We start from the raw sequence: 14578 nt of genomic DNA, 5'->3' as shown, positions 1-14578 counted from the left end.
AAACAAGGGTAAATATGTGGATTGAAAAACCAAACCTTGCCGAGGAACAGGGGAAATTCATCGCTGACGGTTGTCGGGTTAAGTTCGTCGGATTGACTCAACCCGCTAACCAAATTTAGTGGGTTGAGTTGGGAAAATCTCATCCCATTTTACAGCTCTAAGATCTATGAGATGCCACTATTCTAAAATGATCTTTAATTAGAAAATTTAGTTATTTCTTTGAGAAATGAGAACGAAACGAAACACTATTTCAACTCATATAAAATCTCATGCATCGTAATTGATAATTTTAATTTAATTAATTTTATTCATAAATAATAACAAATAGTCGATTAGAACATCTTATTTAATTAGATGAAATTGTTACACACTTGTTTTTTCCGATCATCCCCTTTATCCCAATTTTGATATATATTTTTCTCTAGTTTGGACCCACTCAAAATACGTAAATGACCAAAAGTTTGTGCGAAAATTAAATAGATAACTATTAAAATATATTATACAATATATTTTTAGTATAAAAATAATATTTTCACTTAAATCAACACATATTATGAGATATTTTTACATACATAACAAATAAAAAAAATGATATTTTGTAGTAAAAAATAACATTTTGGACATAAAAATTATTCTTTTCACGGATTAAATATTTTTCACTCAAATAAACGTAACATAATTAACAAAAAATTATATTTTAAACCTAAAAGTGAGAATTTTTTTATATTTAATCGGATATTTATTTCACAAAATTGATGGATACGAAAGACGATATCATAATATTTTTTGTTAATCTTTGTTTAGGTAATGCCCAATTTGTAATTAAAAGAAATTGACCGTGATTTCCGGTTGTCATATTCTAGTGTTGACTTTCCATCCCTACAGATGGAACCATTTCAATTTATGGCTCATAATGGTCTTAATTTATTAGCCAAGAATCATTTTTCAAAGAATATATAATTTTTGTTTCAAAAAAAAAGAATATATAATTTTTTACAATAAATTTTCACTTTTTAACATATATTAAAATATTAAAACTTTAACAAATATTAAAATTTGTGTCGAACATTTACCAAACTTTAATGTGTGTGTATAATTAAACTTTAACGAATATTAAAATTTGTGTCGACATTTACCAAACTCACTATACAACTTGCACAAATTATTTTAATAAATCATATTTAAAGTTAATAAAAATTTAAAATAATCGATAGGAGAAAATTTAATTTTCATAAATGAATATTTTTATAGATGCATAGAAATTAGAATGATTTATTATATTATAATAATTAATGAAGGCTACCAGCTGTTTCCCACAAGCTAAATAATTAATTGAGTAAAAAGTCAACTATCACATGAACTTGTACTTGCTCCATTTTTCTCTCCTCCCATGGCTGCTGCTTATGCTGCGCTTCTTGCTGTTGCTCGATCATTGCGAGAGATTTTGAATCTTAAGAAGCATATCCATCCTCTTCACAAAGAAAAAAATGTTTCTCTCAAGGAAAAAGTTGATTTCATCGTTGCTTTCCTTGAAGATTTTTCGTGTAATTATCAAGAAACACTTGGTCGTGAGGAAAATGGGATTAGAAAAGCTGCATATCAAGCTCAAGATTTCATGGATTCGTATCAGTTTTCGGTGTCAACTGTTGATGATGATGGGAGTTCTGAAGAGGCTAATTTGAACTTGGATCGAGACTTAACCATGGCGTCTGAAAGGATTGGTTTTATTTGGGAAGAGACGATGAAGATGAAAAACGGTGACACGGCAAAAGATCTCCGATTCGTATCTTATTCTTTTCCTGTTGATCGTTCATCCACGGTCCAAGCCACTGCCAAAAAAATGGTTGTGGGATTTGATGATGACTTGATCGCCATCAAAGAACGGTTATACGAAGACTCTGCTAACCTCCAAATTATCCCAGTTGTTGGGATGGGGGGAATCGGGAAGACGACTCTGGCTAGAAAAGCATACGACGATTCAATCCTTTCTCAATACTTCGACAAACGCGCATGGATCACAGTGTCACAAGAGTACCAAAGGAGAGAGGTTCTTTCCGGGCTTTTGAAGTCGCTCAAGAATGAACAATCTGATGAGAACGAAGCAGAACTGGAAAAGCTAGCGTATCAAAGTCTCATTGGCAGGCGATATCTCATTGTGATTGATGATATATGGAGTACCAAGGCATGGGATGATTTGAAGATGACATTCCCAGATGATGGTAGTGGAAGTCGAATCCTGTTAACCACCAGGCTATTAGATGTGGCTTCTCATGCAAAATCTTCAGATGCTCCTGTTCACCAAATGAAATGTTTAAATAATGATCAAAGTTGGAAATTACTTCAAGAAAGTGTTTTTGAGCAACAGTCTTGTCCTCTCCAACTGGTGGAAGTCGGGAAGAAGATTGAAGAAAATTGTGGGGGACTTCCACTGACCATTGTGGTGGTTGCAGTACTAATCCTTTCTTCAGGCAACGTGATGAGTGAAGAAGTGTGGGAAAATGTTTCGGAAAATATAAGTTCTAAAGAGCCTACAATTTCCCTTCAGTGCTCAAAGATACTGTGTTTTAGTTATGATCGATCGGTTACCTCTTCGACTAAAACCATGCTTCCTCTACATAGCAGCTTTTCCTGAAGATTCTGGAATTGATGTTTCTAAGCTAATCAAGTTGTGGGTTGCTGAGGGATTTTTGAAACCAAATGATCAGTCAAAGTGCTTGGAAGATGTGGGGGAACGTTATTTGGAGGATCTGGTGAACAGAAGTTTGCTCTTAGTGAGCAAGAAAGGGCCCGACGGGAAACTCGAAACTGTTGGAATCCATGATATGTTGAGGGAGATTTGCATAACAAAAGCTGAAGAAGAGGGGATTCTTTATCATGTGTCATCCAAAACCAATTCCGGAACAGAATTTGTGGAGAATCCATATCGCCGCCTCAGAATTCATTGCACGAAGGATTTTCAAGAATGGAAAATCCTAGATTCGAGCGTTCGTTCGGTTATACTTTTCTTCGAGAAATATAAGAGGCCAAGAATAGATCTAAGGTCTGGGCACGTCGGTGTCTTGGATGCACCCCAAGTAACTTGGCCGAATTTGTCACTTGTAATCTCTACATTCGTCAATTTAAGGTACTTTGCTTTCAAGTTACATCGTGCACGTCCCGATATATTTCCAGTCTCAATATCGAAACATCCCAATCTCGAAACTATAGTTGTTTATGTAGATTTCTTCGGATTCCGAAACTTTTGGCAAGTAGCATATGAAATTTTAAAGATGCCGAAGTTAAGGCATCTGATCTGGAGCTATGGTTTTTGTTTATCCTATCCCTCTGATAGAGGAATTGTTCATGAAAGTGATCTACAAACAATTGGGACAGTGATCGATTTCATATTTACCGAAGAGATCATCAAAATACTTGTGAATCTGAAAAAATTGGTTGTTGCATATTATATGAATAATCATAATTGGGATTATTTTAATCTCGACAACCTTTGCCATTTACAAAGCCTCGAGGACTTCCAAATCTCAATGCTCTTCTCGCCTGATCCCTCAATGACATGGAACCATGCTTTTCCAATCGGTCTAAAGAAGTTATCTCTACACAGAATCCGTTTTCCTTGGGAAAATATGACCATAATTGGGTCGCTTCCGAATCTTCAAGTACTCCAGATGACAAGGATGGCAGTCAATGAAGTTTCAAAGTGGGTGATGATGGAAGGTCAATTTCTTCAACTCAAGTACTTCCGCTCTTCCTTGGATTCTCTATTGACGTGGGAAATGGAAAAAGAGCATTTCCCATGTCTTGAAAGCTTGATTCTTGAGCGTGTCAAGCAGATTAATGAGATTCCTAGTGGTATAGGAGAAATAGATACACTTCGATATATTGAGTTGCAGTACTGTAAAAAATCATTGGTAATCTCAGCCAAGAAAATGCAAAAACATCAACATGAAAATGGAAACGATGCTTTTCGTGTTCGTGTAATAGATTCCGATGAATACGATGTTTTGTTTTGAAGACACACTTGTGAGAGAATATTATAATNATTAATGATAAGAAATTGTTTTCCTAATTCTTATGAATTAAATATACATATGAGTTTAAATCAAGATGACATTGTTCTTCTCAAAATATATGCTCGAATTTCCATGCTATGTGCCATAATTTACACGCAATAAACTGGAATTGCGTCATATTTTACTCTAATTTGCATATTGTGTCTCAGTAATAATGTTGATATTGTCTCTGTTTTGGTAGATAAAAATCATAGTAATAAGTTGTTTTCTAAAGTTTTATGAATTAATTATACATATTAATTTGGAACAAGACGACGATGGTTCTTCTAAAAAGTATGCTCAAATTTCATCGTTATGTGCCATAATTTACACGAAATAAACTGGAATTACGTTAGATTAACTCGAATTATCATGTAAATGTACATGACAAATTTTTCTTTGTTCTCATACCATTTCAATGGCACACAAAGCAAAATCGATCGATCGACCAACAGCCGAAGGTGACTGACGAACACAATCACCGTGTCTAAAGAATAAGTACTCTACCTTGGCCTTGTTCAAGTTTTAGGGTATTTGTCCTCTGTAAAAAAAAACAAAAAAAACGCAATGAACAAGCTGCAAAATTTGAGGCAATGAGCAAGCTGCTGAATTTGAGGAAATCAATTCATGTATTTCGTGGAAAATGTGACAAATAAAGTGGAAATTTGAGTATATATTTTGATGAGAACCACCACCATCTTGATCCGAACTCATATATATATATGGGCATAAATTCCGAGATAAACCAACATCATCTTGACCAAATCTTATATGTCTTATCAGTGATTAAGGTGTAGGAAAACAACCACTTCTTATCACATTTTTCATCTACTAAACACTAGACACTAGCAACTAAATTCTTGACATCAAATAGGTTAATTTCGAGATAAATAAAAACAATTGCAGTATAAATTTTTTGCAACTTGGTACATAAAATGAGAACATAAACATAAATTTCGAGATAAACCACCATCATCTTAAACCAAACTTATATGTCTTATCAATTAGTAAGGTTTAAGAAAACTACTTCTAATCATATTTTTTATATACTAAACACAAGACACTAGCAACTAAATTCTTAGCATAAATTGGTTAATTGCGGCACAAACTAAAATAATTGCAGTATAATTTGTTTATAATTTGGTAAATAACATGAGAATATGAGCATAAATTCCGAGAGAAACCACCATCATCATGACCAAAACTTATATGTCTTACAAACGAGTAAGGTTTAGGAAATCTATTTCTTATCATATTTTTTATCTACTAAACACAAGACACTAGCAACTAAATTCTAAGCATAAATTAGGTTAATTTCAGCACAAATTAAAATAATTGTAGTATAGTTTGTTTGAAATTTGGTACATAACATGAGAATATGGGCATGCATTCCGAGAGAAACCACCATCATTTTGACCTAAGCTTATATATTTTATCAATGAGTAATGTTTAGGAAAACTACTTCTCATTATGTTTTTTTATCTACTAAAGACAATACACTAGCAACTAAATTCTTGGCACGAAATAGGTTAATTCTGACACAAATTAAAACAGTAGCAATTTGGTACATAACATGAGAATATGTCAAAACAATTACGGTATAAGTTGTTTGCAATGTGGTACATAACTTGAGAATGCATGCATAAATTCTGAGGGAAACCATCATCGTCTTGATCCAAACTTATATATCTTATCAAAGAGTAATGTTTAATAAAACTACTTCTTATAACGTTTTTTTATCTGCTAAACACAAGATACTAGAACTTAATTCTCGGTATAAAATAGGTTAATTGCGGCACAAATTAAAAAATTCCAATATAACTTGTTTGCAATTCGGTACATAACGTGAGAATTTAGGCATAAATTCCGAGAGAAATCACCATCGTCTTGACTCAAAATTATATGTCTTATCAATAAGAAAGGTTTAAGAAAACTACTTCTTATCATGTTTTTTATCTACTAAACGCAAGACACCTAAATTTTTGGCACAAAATATGTTAATTGTGGCATAAATTAAAACAATTGCAGTATAATTTTTTTGTAATTTGGTTTATATGACGAGAATATAAGAATAAATTCCGAGGGAAACCGTCATCGTATTGATTCAAACTTTTATGTCTTATTAACGAGTAAGGTTTAGAAAATCTACTTATTATAATGTTTTTTACTAACTAAACACAAAAAATTAGCAACTAAATTCTTGGCATTAAATAGGTTAATTTCGGCACAAATTAAAACAATGCAGTATATTTTGTTTATAATTTGGTACATAACGTGAGAATATGAGCAAAATTTATGAGGAAAACCACCATCGTCTTGAGTCAAACTTATATGTCTTGTCAATGATTAAAGTTTAGGAAAACTACTTACTAGTATTTTTTTATCTAATAATTATATCAAAACATCATCATGTAAACTTTTGGCATAAAATATGTTAATTTCGATACAAATTAAAACAATTGAAGTATATATTGTTTGAAATTTGTCATATAACAAACAAGATCAAAATTCATAATAACATACACAAGATCAAGATTCACAATAAGCACAATTAGAATTAAGCACCAAAAAATATATGCTCAGATATCCATGTTATGTGTCAAATTTGGGCATATTATACTGAATTTACGATATATTATACCTGAATTAGCATATTTTGTGTCAATAATAATGTATCTAGTGATTTTTGTTACAAAGATAAAATTCATGGTACCATTCAAACACTACACTAAAGAGGGAAAAAACATTAGTCAACATATTTTCAAATATCCAAATGTTGATAATAACAATTATTAGGAAAGAAAATTATCCAGAAAGATATTTGGTTTTCTCTATTGAGTTATCGACTGTACGTTTATGTTCATTGATGTAATATGAAGAACTTAGTCAATGATCATCCATCTTTCAATGAATTTCTGTAATATCTTGTCAGGTGACTCATATTTGTTATGGGTAAGCTGCTAGTAAGCTCATACGTATCCCGATTATTATGACTTATGCATCTGAGTTTTGGTAGCTAGCCTCTAAATTTTTTGGGCCTAACATGTGAAACTCCAACAAAACTACGGAGGAAAAAAGAGTACTTCAAATTGAAGAACATAAAAAGCAAAATTGAAGAAACTTAACTCTAAAAATAGCATATTACCAAGGAGAGGAAAACATACCAATTTGTCAAGGTGACTCGGTTCATCAATTTTTTTATTTCTTCGTCACTTGTGGTCACTAAAAATCGTGTTTTAATCAATGGTTTCCAATGGTTAGTAGCTTCAGTGATTTGAGGTTTGTTTCCCATTTAGGATGGAGAGATGGGCAGAGATGAAACCAAACAAGGGTAAATATGTGGATTGAAAAACCAAACCTTGCCGAGGAACAGGGGAAATTCATCGCTGACGGTTGTCGGGTTAAGTTCGTCGGATTGACTCAACCCGCTAACCAAATTTAGTGGGTTGAGTTGGGAAAATCTCATCCCATTTTACAGCTCTAAGATCTATGAGATGCCACTATTCTAAAATGATCTTTAATTAGAAAATTTAGTTATTTCTTTGAGAAATGAGAACGAAACGAAACACTATTTCAACTCATATAAAATCTCATGCATCGTAATTGATAATTTTAATTTAATTAATTTTATTCATAAATAATAACAAATAGTCGATTAGAACATCTTATTTAATTAGATGAAATTGTTACACACTTGTTTTTTCCGATCATCCCCTTTATCCCAATTTTGATATATATTTTTCTCTAGTTTGGACCCACTCAAAATACGTAAATGACCAAAAGTTTGTGCGAAAATTAAATAGATAACTATTAAAATATATTATACAATATATTTTTAGTATAAAAATAATATTTTCACTTAAATCAACACATATTATGAGATATTTTTACATACATAACAAATAAAAAAAATGATATTTTGTAGTAAAAAATAACATTTTGGACATAAAAATTATTCTTTTCACGGATTAAATATTTTTCACTCAAATAAACGTAACATAATTAACAAAAAATTATATTTTAAACCTAAAAGTGAGAATTTTTTTATATTTAATCGGATATTTATTTCACAAAATTGATGGATACGAAAGACGATATCATAATATTTTTTGTTAATCTTTGTTTAGGTAATGCCCAATTTGTAATTAAAAGAAATTGACCGTGATTTCCGGTTGTCATATTCTAGTGTTGACTTTCCATCCCTACAGATGGAACCATTTCAATTTATGGCTCATAATGGTCTTAATTTATTAGCCAAGAATCATTTTTCAAAGAATATATAATTTTTGTTTCAAAAAAAAAGAATATATAATTTTTTACAATAAATTTTCACTTTTTAACATATATTAAAATATTAAAACTTTAACAAATATTAAAATTTGTGTCGAACATTTACCAAACTTTAATGTGTGTGTATAATTAAACTTTAACGAATATTAAAATTTGTGTCGACATTTACCAAACTCACTATACAACTTGCACAAATTATTTTAATAAATCATATTTAAAGTTAATAAAAATTTAAAATAATCGATAGGAGAAAATTTAATTTTCATAAATGAATATTTTTATAGATGCATAGAAATTAGAATGATTTATTATATTATAATAATTAATGAAGGCTACCAGCTGTTTCCCACAAGCTAAATAATTAATTGAGTAAAAAGTCAACTATCACATGAACTTGTACTTGCTCCATTTTTCTCTCCTCCCATGGCTGCTGCTTATGCTGCGCTTCTTGCTGTTGCTCGATCATTGCGAGAGATTTTGAATCTTAAGAAGCATATCCATCCTCTTCACAAAGAAAAAAATGTTTCTCTCAAGGAAAAAGTTGATTTCATCGTTGCTTTCCTTGAAGATTTTTCGTGTAATTATCAAGAAACACTTGGTCGTGAGGAAAATGGGATTAGAAAAGCTGCATATCAAGCTCAAGATTTCATGGATTCGTATCAGTTTTCGGTGTCAACTGTTGATGATGATGGGAGTTCTGAAGAGGCTAATTTGAACTTGGATCGAGACTTAACCATGGCGTCTGAAAGGATTGGTTTTATTTGGGAAGAGACGATGAAGATGAAAAACGGTGACACGGCAAAAGATCTCCGATTCGTATCTTATTCTTTTCCTGTTGATCGTTCATCCACGGTCCAAGCCACTGCCAAAAAAATGGTTGTGGGATTTGATGATGACTTGATCGCCATCAAAGAACGGTTATACGAAGACTCTGCTAACCTCCAAATTATCCCAGTTGTTGGGATGGGGGGAATCGGGAAGACGACTCTGGCTAGAAAAGCATACGACGATTCAATCCTTTCTCAATACTTCGACAAACGCGCATGGATCACAGTGTCACAAGAGTACCAAAGGAGAGAGGTTCTTTCCGGGCTTTTGAAGTCGCTCAAGAATGAACAATCTGATGAGAACGAAGCAGAACTGGAAAAGCTAGCGTATCAAAGTCTCATTGGCAGGCGATATCTCATTGTGATTGATGATATATGGAGTACCAAGGCATGGGATGATTTGAAGATGACATTCCCAGATGATGGTAGTGGAAGTCGAATCCTGTTAACCACCAGGCTATTAGATGTGGCTTCTCATGCAAAATCTTCAGATGCTCCTGTTCACCAAATGAAATGTTTAAATAATGATCAAAGTTGGAAATTACTTCAAGAAAGTGTTTTTGAGCAACAGTCTTGTCCTCTCCAACTGGTGGAAGTCGGGAAGAAGATTGCCGAAAATTGTGGGGGACTTCCACTGACCATTGTGGTGGTTGCAGGACTAATCCTTTCTTCAGGCAACGTGATGAGTGAAGAAGTGTGGGAAAATGTTTCGGAAAATATAAGTTCTAAAGAGCCTACAATTTCCCTTCAGTGCTCAAAGATACTGTGTTTTAGTTATGATCGATCGGTTACCTCTTCGACTAAAACCATGCTTCCTCTACATAGCAGCTTTTCCTGAAGATTCTGGAATTGATGTTTCTAAGCTAATCAAGTTGTGGGTTGCTGAGGGATTTTTGAAACCAAATGATCAGTCAAAGTGCTTGGAAGATGTGGGGGAACGTTATTTGGAGGATCTGGTTAACAGAAGTTTGCTCTTAGTGAACAAGAAAGGGCCTGACGGGAAACTCAAAACTGTTGGAATCCATGATATGTTGAGGGAGATTTGCATAACAAAAGCTGAAGAAGAGGGGTTTCTTTATCATGTGTCATCCAAAACCAATTCCGGAACAGAATTTGTAGAGAATCCATATCGCCGCCTCAGAATTCATTGCACGAAGGATTTTCAAGAATGGAAAATCCTAGATTCGAGCGTTCGTTCGGTTATACTTTTCTTCGAGAAATATAAGAGGCCAAGAATAGATCTAAGGTCTGGGCACGTCGGTGTCTTGGATGCACCCCAAGTAACTTGGCCGAATTTGTCACTTGTAATCTCTACATTCGTCAATTTAAGGTACTTTGCTTTCAAGTTACATCGTGCACGTCCCGATATATTTCCAGTCTCAATATCGAAACATCCCAATCTCGAAACTATAGTTGTTTATGTAGATTTCTTCGGATTCCGAAACTTTTGGCAAGTAGCATATGAAATTTTAAAGATGCCGAAGTTAAGGCATCTGATCTGGAGCTATGGTTTTTGTTTATCCTATCCCTCTGATAGAGGAATTGTTCATGAAAGTGATCTACAAACAATTGGGACAGTGATCGATTTCATATTTACCGAAGAGATCATCAAAATACTTGTGAATCTGAAAAAATTGGTTGTTGCATATTATATGAATAATCATAATTGGGATTATTTTAATCTCGACAACCTTTGCCATTTACAAAGCCTCGAGGACTTCCAAATCTCAATGCTCTTCTCGCCTGATCCCTCAATGACATGGAACCATGCTTTTCCAATCGGTCTAAAGAAGTTATCTCTACACAGAATCCGTTTTCCTTGGGAAAATATGACCATAATTGGGTCGCTTCCGAATCTTCAAGTACTCCAGATGACAAGGATGGCAGTCAATGAAGTTTCAAAGTGGGTGATGATGGAAGGTCAATTTCTTCAACTCAAGTACTTCCGCTCTTCCTTGGATTCTCTATTGACGTGGGAAATGGAAAAAGAGCATTTCCCATGTCTTGAAAGCTTGATTCTTGAGCGTGTCAAGCAGATTAATGAGATTCCTAGTGGTATAGGAGAAATAGATACACTTCGATATATTGAGTTGCAGTACTGTAAAAAATCATTGGTAATCTCAGCCAAGAAAATGCAAAAACATCAACATGAAAATGGAAACGATGCTTTTCGTGTTCGTGTAATAGATTCCGATGAATACGATGTTTTGTTTTGAAGACACACTTGTGAGAGAATATTATAATATTTTGTATTTGTTTCGATGAAAGTTTTTTGTTTGACAATTATGCGAAGCAAATAATGGGACGAAGACATAAAAATTATCAGTTTAAGACCAATTACTTAATGTTTCAATCGCAATATTTCAAATTTGTGACAATCTCAAGTTCGAGACCTAATTATAATAACTTCTAAAAAAATCACTTTTATATCCGTATATGCACTTTTATTAATTGAAATCAAACTGAACCGATAGTATATGTAAAACAAGTTTAATCGAATAAAAAATTTCTAATATTCGATTAAAACCCCCTAAATTTTCTTTATTTTCTTATTCTAAAAATAAAAAAATATAAATTAAAATCATAAACATCACATATACAGTTTATGGCCAAGCAATTCTTGTTCTTTGAAATAGTATCAACGGACCAAATTGAATATAATATCTTTGTTTTTTTCAAATTAATTTTAAATATAAGGTATATTGTGGAATTTTGCAAAATTAAGACAAAACACTACCATCAATGACGGACGTTGCAATATATTTTGCAGCGTCCGCCACTAATAGCATATGATGCTGCAAAATTGCAGTGTCCAAGCTATCAAGGCAGTTGACGCTGTTTTTTATTTTTTATTATCGTTATTATTATTTATTGAATTTGGACATATATCTTATTAGTAAAATAGAAAAATTACATGCAAAAAATAGAGTAAAACTCAAGTTTAATAATTTGAAAAATTAATCATTTTAAATGGTTAGTTAATCAACCAGTTTTTTTTTAAAAAATGTTTATTTGCAAAATATTAATTAATTTATCTTTTCAAAAATTTAACTTATTTTTGTTTTAAAAAGTTTTTTATTTAAATATGTGTTGATTTAGTTTTCGAAAAAAAATATTTACATATCCATCCATTCTTTTTTTATTTATTATTACTAGTATTATGATTAATAAAAAAATAATAATAATAGTAGGAATACGATCTTTTATTTATTTAAATATACGTTGATTTAATTTTTTTTTAAAGTAGTGTATATGTGTCGATCCACTTATTTTATTATTTTTTAAATTAATGAATTGGAGATCCAACTTCCATTTTTTGTAAAAGGACTAATTTGAAAGATAAATAACTTTAAAATAGTGATCCGATCAGCAATTTAAAAAATTATTTATTTTAAAAATATTAAAAAATTTATCTTACGAAATTTTTACGCAAATTCAAAAATTTTTGCCTGTGAAAAAAATAAAAAAATGATTATCTTTCAAATTAGTCTACATACAAAAAATGTAAGTTGGAGCTCAAATCTGTTATTTTTAAAAATATATATAATAAGTCGATAGATACGCATATATATTTTTTTCGAAAAATAAACCAACATATATTTAAATAAATAATTTTTATAAAACAAAAATAAGCTCAATTTTTTTTTTGAAAGATAAATTATTAATATTTTACAAATAAGAATTTTTTTAAAAAAAAAATTTTGTTGACTAACTCATCATTTAAAGTGATATATTTTTAAAATTATTGAACTTGAGTTTCAATATTCATTTTTTTTAAATGTTGTCTTCATATTTTACTAATAAGATATGAGTCTAAATTCAATAAAATAATAATAAAAAATAAAAAATTGTTTTTGCAAAACTCTACCATCTATCTTATTTTTGAAATTAAATATTTTTTAAAAAATTAATTTTAAAAAACCCAATATCTTTACATATGGTTCAGATAATTATTCTGAATATAATATCTTTACGTATAATTTAGATATTTATTTTATAAAAGAGGCATATGACTCATTTTAACTCACATCAGATGTACCGAAATTTCATCTAAAATAGTCTAAAATAGTATGTAGCTTAATAAACAAAACAAATAACAACCAATAAATTATTAGCCAAATAAATTGCACCCTAAAAAAGTGCAAAAACCTCATTGAAACCTTGACATTTAAACAATTAAATTGTGACAAAGTTAAAAAGAAAAGGAAAATGTATAAATTTTCATTGAACTTGAAATTTTTTAAATAATAAAGAGAAGTTGAAGCAGAAATTCTAAAGATAATATTTTTTTATCTTTCAATCCTTGATTTTTTAAATAATATCAAACATGAATTGTAACAAAAAAATTGAGAACTACTTCTGAAAGACAAGTTAATATCTAGAGTGAAACATGAAGTATTACCACTTTTGTCTTAAAAGAATTACATAGACATAATTTTTACCACATCGGTATTGCCATCTTCTACCATCGAGATACCATCGTCTACCATCGATTTTCCATTTTTTCGATGGAAGTGACTTCAGGCCCCGTGGAGTTATCTCGGTCTATTCCTGGCTTCGCCCAAGCCGCCTTCCTTGCCCCTCTTCCGGCATCATGCGGAGTTTATGCTAACAAAAATCGAGCGTACTTGTTTAGAAAATTTAATTCTTTTGTCTGTACACGTTTGGGTTGTCCTAGTCTTTAGGAGTATCAATAAGTTTGTTTCTATTTACCTAGTCAATAGGAATTTGTTTTCAAATGTTGGATAATGTCTATTTTCATGTTACTTTAAGGTTATGTATTTTGTTTATCAAATATTTATCCTCTACTTCTTATTGTTATTGTGAAAAACACGTCATTCAGTATTTTTTGGTTTCCATCCGTGTTACCAGAGAAAGGTTGAGTTCCAAGGAGGAAAAAATGAAACTGATGGCTTCCGAAAGTTTGGTACTGGCAGCCATTCCATGCTTTGTTGGTCACTATGATCATTGGAGCATGCTCATGGAGAACTTCTTGAGGTCCAAAGAATATTGTATGGTTGTTTCTGGAGTAGCAAAACCAACAACAAGTGTTGTGATGAAAGATGCGCAAAAGACAGAGGTTGAAGGGCTGAAAAAAAAGGATCTTGAAGCAAAGAGTTCTCTTCCAAGCTATTGATCGCTCAATCTTGGAAACCATTCTTTGCAAAGACACATCCAAGCATATTTGGGATTCCATGAAGAAGATGTACCAAGGTACAGCAAGAGCTAAGAGGCAGCAAACACCTCGTTCGGAGTTCGAAATACTTCGAATGAAGTCAGGAGAATCAATTATAGAATATTGTTCAAGAACGATGGCAATCATTAACTAGATGCGGATCCATGGCAACAAGACAGAGGATCTTCTCGTTATTGAGAAGATTCTTCGATACCTGACACCAAAATTAATTTTCT

General features: G+C 31.8%; 1 pseudogene; it reads left to right on the top strand.

Moving 5' to 3' along the window:
- Positions 1-1316: 1316 nt before the first annotated feature.
- On the top strand, positions 1317-11433 carry LOC140969456 (uncharacterized; annotated as a pseudogene).
- Positions 11434-14578: the final 3145 nt, after the last annotated feature.

Source organism: Primulina huaijiensis, unplaced genomic scaffold (genome assembly GCF_012295235.1).
Source record: "Primulina huaijiensis isolate GDHJ02 unplaced genomic scaffold, ASM1229523v2 scaffold41679, whole genome shotgun sequence".
Taxonomy (NCBI): Eukaryota; Viridiplantae; Streptophyta; class Magnoliopsida; order Lamiales; family Gesneriaceae; genus Primulina; species Primulina huaijiensis.
Note: the sequence above shows the minus strand (reverse complement) of the source record. Positions and strands in the feature narration are given on the sequence as shown.